This window comes from Dendrobates tinctorius, unplaced genomic scaffold, assembly GCF_039654945.1.
Source record: "Dendrobates tinctorius isolate UK_male_01 unplaced genomic scaffold, ASM3965494v1 ptg000228l, whole genome shotgun sequence".
NCBI lineage: Eukaryota > Metazoa > Chordata > Amphibia > Anura > Dendrobatidae > Dendrobates > Dendrobates tinctorius.
In genome coordinates, this window is record NW_027361895.1 from 1,780,695 (window position 1) to 1,789,118 (window position 8,424).

An 8,424-nucleotide genomic window follows, 5' to 3' on the forward strand; every position below is an offset into this window, starting at 1 on the left:
TGAGACATCAGTAGGTTAAATGTTTTTGAATATCCATATTGAATCAGGAGCCTCATGTAATGCTCCATATAGTTCATGATGGCCCCATAAGATGCTCCATAAAAAATACACTCCTTATTATGCTGCACAAAGGTTAATAATGGCCCCATAAGATGCTCCATACAATATACACCCCATATAATGCTCCATAAAGGTTAATAATGGCCCCATAAGATGCTCCATAGAATAATATGCCCCATATGCTGCCCCATAAGATGCTCCATAGATTATGCTCCCATAAGATGCTCCATAGATTATGCCCCCATAAGATGCTCCATAGAATATGCCCCCATAAGATGCTCCATAGATTATGCCCTGATAAGATGCTCCATAGAATAGACCCCCATAAGATGCTCCATACATTATGCCCCCATAAGATGCTCCATAAAATATGCCCCATATTCCACTACTGCTGCAAATAAAAAAAATTACTTACCTCTCCTTCGTTTCTGGCTCAGGACCCCGGCACTGGCGATATTCACCTGTCCCCATTCCCACGCTGCTTGCCGCTGTCTGCCACGTCGTCTGTCAGTGACAATCAGCCAGCAGAGGGCACGGCGCGCACTAACAATGTCACTGTGCCCTGAACATCACTGACAAGATGCAGCAGACAGTAGTGAGCAGAGTTGGAATGGGGACAGGTGAATATCGCATATACTCACCCCCCGGCTTGGTCTCTGCAGCCCCGTTCAACCACAGTCTCCGGCGCCTGCCTTCAGCGGCCATGTGATACCGCTCATTAAAGACATGAATATGCACATATTCATGTCTTTAATGAGTTATACCACATTACCGTTGAAGGCAGGCCCCTGAGACAGTGTGACAAGCAGGGGGCTGCAGACACTCGCTGGGAGGTCAGTATGATTGGACACCCCCGCTCCCCCTCCCCTGCCGACCCCCTGGCGTATAAGAGGGCGGTTTCACACATCCAGATAATTCCAGTACCGGAAAAACCGGTACCGGAGCTATCCGTGTCCATGTGGACACGTGGTATCTCCGTGTGGCACACATGTGGCAACCGTGTGCCACATCAGGACTACACAGACGGTGCCGGGATGAAGCGCTACAGTAAGCGCTGTTCCTGGCGTCTGGTGCTGACAGAGGCTGTGATTCTTCTCTCCTGCTCTGCCGGCAGGAGAGAAGAATTAATGAAAACCTGACATGGGGTCCCCCTCATTTTCTTAACCAACCAGACGAAACTTACATCTGGGGACTGCATCCCTCAGCTGTCAGCTTCAGCCAGGTTGGTTGTGAAGAATGGAGGGGTCCCCATGCTGTTTTTTTAATTATTTAAACAAATAATTTAAAAAAACAGCGTGGGGTCTGCCCTATTTTTGACAACCAACCTGACTAAAGCCGACAGTTGAGGGCTGATATTCTCAGGCTGGTAAGGTAAGGGGCCATTGATCTTGGCCCCCCCCAGCCTAGAAACAGCCCCCAGCTGTTAGATGCGCCTAATCTGGAGCTTTGCCCGGTTCTTCCACTTGCCCTGTAGCTGACTGGGGAATGAATGGGAGCAGCCAGCGCCGACTCAGTGATGAGTGGTGATGTCAGCTCATCACTGAGTCTGGCTCTGCTCCATTCATTCCACAGTCGTTTACAGTTGGCAGCGGCTGTGTTAGCAGAGCTCCAACTGTAAAAGTATTAACCCCCCGAGATGTATTTACGCCGTGGGACATGACTGAGCGCCGGACAGGTAATGTATATATTTGCTTTATTATTTTCAACTTTTTTTCAGAAGAACGAGGGCTTCCCTAAGGAATTACCAGTGTAATAAAGATTATAAAAATGTGATTTCTTTCTTTAAAATAATTCATTCTTATTGTGTGAGTGTGTTTATATAACCCTTTATTTACTGTAGGATTAGTAATGGATCGGTGTCTTATTGACACCTCTCCATTACTAATCCGGGCTTAATGTTATTATTATTATTATTATTTATTGTTATAGCGCCATTTATTCCATGGCGCTTTACATGTGAGGGGGGTATACATAAAAACAAGTACAATAGTCTTAAACAATACAAGTCATAACTGGTACAGGAGGAGAGAGGACCCTGCCCGCGAGGGCTCACAATCTTCAAGGGATGGGTGATAATACAGTAGGCGAGGGTAGAGCTGGTCGTGCAGCGGTTTGGTCGATCGGTGGTTACTGCAGGTTATAGGCTTGTCGGAAGAGGTGGGTCTTCAGGCTCTTTTTGAAGGTTTCGATGGTAGGTGAGAGTCTGATATGTTGTGGTAGAGAGTTCCAGAGTAGGGGAGATGCGCGAGAGAAATCTTGTATGCGATTGTGGGAAGAGGAGATAAGAGGGGAGTAGAGAAGGAGATCTTGTGAGGATCGGAGGTTGCGTGCAGGAAAGTACCGGGAGACGAGGTCACAGATGTATGGAGGAGACAAGTTGTGGATGGCTTTGTATGTCATGGTTAGGGTTTTGTAATGGAGTCTCTGGGCAATTGGGAGCCAGTGAAGGGATTGACAGAGGGGAGAAGCTGGGGAATAGCGGGGGGACAGGTGGATTAGTCGGGCAGCAGAGTTTAGAATAGATTGGAGGGGTGCGAGAGTGTTTGAGGGGAGGCCGCAGAGCATGAGGTTGCAGTAGTCAAGGCGAGAGATGATGAGGGCATGGACTAGGGTTTTTGCAGATTCTTGGGTGAGGAATGAACGGATGCGTGAAATATTTTTGAGTTGAAGTCGGCAGGAAGTGGAAAGGGTTTGGATATGTGGTTTGAAGGAGAGATCAGCATCAAGGATTACTCCGAGGCAGCGAGCTTGTGGGACTGGGGAGAGTGGGCAGTCATTTACTGTAATTGATAGGTTCGTAGGGGGGGTCACGTGAGATAGGGGAAAGATGATGAATTCTGTTTTGTCCATGTTGAGTTTCAGATATCTAGTGGAGAAGAAGGATGAAATAGTGGACAGACATTGAGGGATTCTGGTTAGTAGGGAGGTGATATCTGGTCCAGAGATGTAGATCTGTGTGTCATCAGCATAAAGATGATACTGAAAGCCATGAGATTCTATGAGCTGTCCCAGGCCAAAGGTGTAAATAGAGAACAGCAGGGGCCCTAGGACTGAACCTTGTGGGACTCCGACAGATAGGGGGCGAGGTGAGGAGGTGGTGTGTGAGTGGGAGACGCTGAATGTCCGGTCTGTTGATGCCGGTCAGGTATGATGAGATCCAGGAGAGGGCCAAGTCTGTGATGCCGAGGGATGAGAGGGTCTGTAATAATAGGGAATGGTCCACTGTGTCAAAGGCAGCCGACAGGTCCAGGAGGAGGAGGACAGAGTAGTGTCGCTTGCTCTTGGCAGTTAAGAGGTCATTGGTGACCTTAGTAAGGGCAGTTTCAGTGGAGTGGTGTGACCGGAAGCCAGATTGTAAGCGGTCGAAGAGGGAGCAAGAAGAGAGATGGGAGGACAGTTCAAGGTAGACGTGTTGTTCCAGTAGCTTGGAGGCGTATGGGAGAAGTGATATAGGGCGATAGCTAGATACAGAGGATGGGTCAAGAGAGGGCTTTTTGAGGATAGGTGTGATGGAGGCATGTTTAAAGCTTGAGGGGAAAACACCAGTTGTTAGTGATAGGTTGAAGAGATGGGTTAGGGTTGGGATGAAGACTGTGGTGAGGTTTGGGATGAAGTGGGATGGGATCGGGTCGAGTGCACAGGTGGTGAGATGTGATCTTGAGAGTAGAGTGGAGAGTCGATCTTCTGTAATGGTGGAGAAGTTGGTTTTGAAGGTGGAGGGCTGGGAAGTCGGGAGGAAGGGCTCTGGGGGTTGTTGACCAAAACTGTCCCTGATGTTATCAATTTTCTGCTTGAAAAATGAGGCAAAGTCTTCAGCTGAGCTGATGTCACCTTATAATAGAAAGGTGCCATTAACCTCTTTATTTCCCCACTTGCCACCGCTACAGAGCAAGTGGGAAGAACTGAGCAAAGCTCCAGATTAGGCGCATCTAATAGATGCACCTTTTCTGGCCAGCTGGGGGCTGCTGTTGTTAGGCTGGGGGGGTCAAGATCAATCGCCCCTTACCAGCCTGAGAATATCAGCCCTCCAGTGTTGGCTTTAGTCAGATTGGTTGTCAAAAATAGGGGGGACCCCATGCCTTTTTTTAAAATTATTTATTTAAACAATTAAAAAAACAGCGTGGAGACCCCTCTATTCTTCACAACCAACCTTTAAGAATTATCATTATATCTCCTTGAATTTAGGCTATTGAAAAATGAGCCCTGCATTTAAATAACAGCATTATTGTAACAATGCTATTCTTTCTTTCAATGTTCTTTTTATTGAAAAGATTTAAATGAAACAGTGTATGAGATATGATAGCTATCATTAATAAAAGCAGTAATAAGTGCTTCTACTTTTTTGGGGTGTTCCTCTTTGCAAATAAAATAGCATTCATCACATGACCTCTTCTGTAACTCGTATAGAAATATAACCAGCTAATTAGTTATACACAGAGTACATAATCTACACAGTGGAGATTAGTGTAACGGGGGTGGATGTGGTCTCCTTGCACCCCGGGCTGGGCTTACCCTGGAGGGGTGTAACTAATATCACTAAAACGTCACTGGTTTTGTGACGTTATAGCGATATTGCTAGCGATATCGCTATGTGTGATACTTACCAGCGACCGGCTCCCCCGCTGTCCATCGCTGATCGCGCGAGAATGTCCGGCTCCATTTCTCGTCGGGTGCTTCCTGCTGAGACTTCCTGCTGTGACGACGAGCGACGCATGGAGGCGGGCGGGAGGATGTCAGGATCGCTGTGTGTGAATGGTAAGTATCGTGCGCTGCGTCGCTGCTGAATCGCTGTGAGGTCTTTCTGTATGAAAGCTCACTAGCGATCATTTAGCGATGCACCAGCAATCCTGACCGGGTCGGATCGCTGGTCGGATCGCTGGTGCATCGCTAAATGTAAAAGGGCCTTTAGTGGCTAACTGGTTTTCGCAAGAGCCTCTGGTGGAAGGAAATATAGTAGGCACTCAACAGCAGAGGTAAATTTTGTCCTTAGTGGTAGAAAAAACTTGATATGGCATGACAATACCATGACACAAGCGTTTTCTAAGTGAAAAAGCGTAATTTTAATGGTGCAGCAAAGAATGTCTGTACAGGTTACTGGCCAACGTTTCGGTCCTCAGACCTTGTTCACAGCCTACAAAAGTACATAAATGGACATAGATAAATAATAAAATTCATAATGAAAAAAATAAAGAAAATAAAAATAACATAGTATAGCATATATAGACAATAAATAAATACAAAATGTTGCTGTAAACACCCAAGAACAAGGGGTATATATTGGTATTCAGATATACAAGCACAGACCTTAAAGTAAGCACAAATAAATTATATGTAATCAAAGGAAAAAAATAAGATATAAATGAGTTCAATATGATAAACTAGAGGTTAGAAACAAAAGAGAAGATAAAAATTAAGAAAGAGAAGATAATTTATACAGGAAAGATGTATATATTTGTACCGTGTTAGCCAGTAGATAGTGATACAGAGAAAAAAGTAGTATGCAAGGGGCACAGGAAAAAAGTAGTATATTAGGTACAAAGAAAAAAAAAGGCTAAAAGACAAAAGGAATGAAAAAGAGCTATAATAAAGAGATACGAAATTAAACAATGAAAATAATGTTTGAAAACATGAAAGAGTGATTGATAAAAGACATAAGCTATGTAAAAAGGCTGAGGTAGAAATCACAATAAGGAAACGCAGTAAGTGGAGGAGGCTAAAAGTAAGTTACATGATATAAGGAACAAACATAAGGACACATAATCAGATGACTAGTTGTGACGACTCCTGGAGTGGACCCTCTGGGTCGTGGCACCAACTCACCTAGGGCGAGCTGGCCTAGCGAGGACCACCCCCTATACAGGGAGTGTCAGGAGCAAGCCCAAGGGTGTGAGGCACCACGACTGCTGGAACCAGGTGGCCGGCTCACAGGAGACACGAGTGAGTGGGTCTAGCAACAGGGAATGTGCAAAGCGTGGACACAGGGACACGCAAGGTATAGGACAATACAGGCCGAGTTTACAGTAGAACGGGAGTACAGGACAATACAAGGAGTGTACTCGGGAGTGCGCTAGATACAGAATAGCAGAAGGTGGGTACACGAGAGCACGTATAGTGTGCACAGACAAGCATGCCCGGGTGCGAGCAAAGCAGGGCGCGTGCAAAGGAGCATGCCTGAGTACAGAATTAGACAAAGCATGCGCCGAGAGCATGCCTGAGTGCAAGGTTAGGCAGAAGATGTACTAAGAAGCACGACAGGGCCCAGAGCAGAGCGTGTGCAAATGAGTATGACAGAGCACAGAGCAGAGGCAGAGCATGTGCAATGAAGTACGATAGAACACAGAGCAGAGTGTATGCACGGAGCATGTGTTGGGATGCACAGCAAGGCAGAGTACAGGAACGGAGCACAAGGCAGAGGACCCAAATATAGCACACAGCCATCCAAGGACCAAACAGACCAAGCCAGGAAGCATAACAATAATTAGGAACCTCCCATAGGAAGAGGTAGCCTGATATAGGGCATGAGTGCTAGGACTTCTGGGGCGGGTCCTCCAGGACCATAGCGAGGGCATGGCTGCAGGTAGAACTGAGAAGAGTGCACATGCGCAATAGCAACGTTGTGCAGCCATGGAACTAAGTACGAGAGGTGCACCCCCGGGGGGAGAGCGGCGTGACACTAGATCAGTATGGGATGAAATGGCACGACCATGTGACAAGCTTAATAATAGAGAGGAGAGATGTCCCAGACATTTACTGAAGCAGGAGGACGGACGCTGCAGGTACGGCATGTGTCAGAAAATGGAGTTTAAATAGGCTGTGTGAGCCAGAAATGACATTGCGCTAAGCGCATGTGACCAGGACTGTGGCAGAGAATGTGGTATGCAGGACGGAAATAGGGCAAAGCAAGCAACATGCACAGAGTGTAGTGCAGAGCTGAGACATTATTATTATTTATTATTATAGCACCATTGTGGAGACAGAAGGGTCAGTGGGTGCACTCATCCGCTGGCCTGGCTGTCTTTAGAAAGACCGCATGAACCAGGACTCTTCCCACTGAACGCTCAAACTCCTTTCCCATTAACGGAATACTACTCGCACATCACAGGGTGAGGGTAATACAATTGGTAAAGTGTGATACTTTATTGGATTACCAACAGTCAATAACATATAGTACAGTCCCAGCAAGTACATAAGATGGTGCAAATGACAGAGTCTCAACCTTCTGCAGGCTCGATGGGAATTAGAACATCTATGACTTTGGGGCTTCCAGGGTCAACTACACCAACCAGTGGCATCCTGCTTTTTGTGGGCACCCACAGAGATGAGGTAGTGGCAAGCTATGGAAGCTGGCAGAGTACATTGAGGTATGTGGCCAGGTGACTTGCTTGTCCCAGCGTAGGTTCTCCAAACTTCTACGTGAGTTCAGTGATGGGCAGTGGAGCAAATCTATATTTCTCCGCTTGAAGCCATGGAGCCTTGGCTGCTTTCCTATAGAGTCTGGAAACAGGCAGGTCCCTTTTTTCGTTTACAGCTGTTATTCGGGCATTTTTCCACAAAATTGGGGGAAAGTGGTAGGAGATAATCCCTCATTGTTTGAGTGTTCAATTAACCTGTATATTTTGTCCTTCAAGATTTTGTAGAATAATCAACTGCAGTGCTGGTACAATGGGTAATCGGGCATTCAACATATTAACAGATATCAATTGTTTAATTAACCTACGTCTTTGTCCTCCAAGGTTATTTAGAAGAATAAATTGTAGGGCCTGATGCCATGGGATGATACTGGCATGTTAACGCAATGTATGAAAATGTTTTGCTAAAATCTTGTCTACTTTATGAGTAGTGTAAAGTGCTATTGATTTTTCGGCCATGGAACATACCCTAACAATAATAGAAACGTGGAAAGTAGTAAACAAATGGGTGGATTTAAATGTGAGTTTTCATTGTCGTTTTCACATAACATTTTGGCAAAATTTGCTGCGTGGGACAGTCTTTATATTGCCATGATGGGGAATCAGTAGACTTCAAGAAGGGTGTATATCAACTTTACAACTTCCCTGGTGGTCTAGTGGTTAGGATTCGGCGCTCTCACCGCCGCGGCCCGGGTTCGATTCCCGGTCAGGGAACATGATTGTTTTGCACTTTTAGTTGTTCTCTTTTTTTTTTTTTTTGTCTGTCAAGGTCTAATGTTTCATGTTGTCCTGATGGCTTACTTTGCACCAATGGAGAGTGGAGGAAGAGGAAAGACACATATCTATTGAATGTGCTGTAGTTAATGGTCACAAAGATGAGGGGGTAGTGACGGACTCAGAATCCTTCTTCCCTCTCCCTATCCACTTAGGGTGTGTACACACAATGTATTTTTCA

General features: G+C 45.8%; 1 non-coding gene across 1 annotated transcript; it reads left to right on the forward strand.

The window, feature by feature from the left end:
* The first annotated feature begins 8,111 nt into the window (after positions 1-8,111).
* On the forward strand, positions 8,112-8,183 carry TRNAE-CUC (transfer RNA glutamic acid (anticodon CUC)). The gene has a single exon. It is a non-coding gene; the product is annotated as a tRNA-Glu (tRNA).
* Positions 8,184-8,424: the final 241 nt, after the last annotated feature.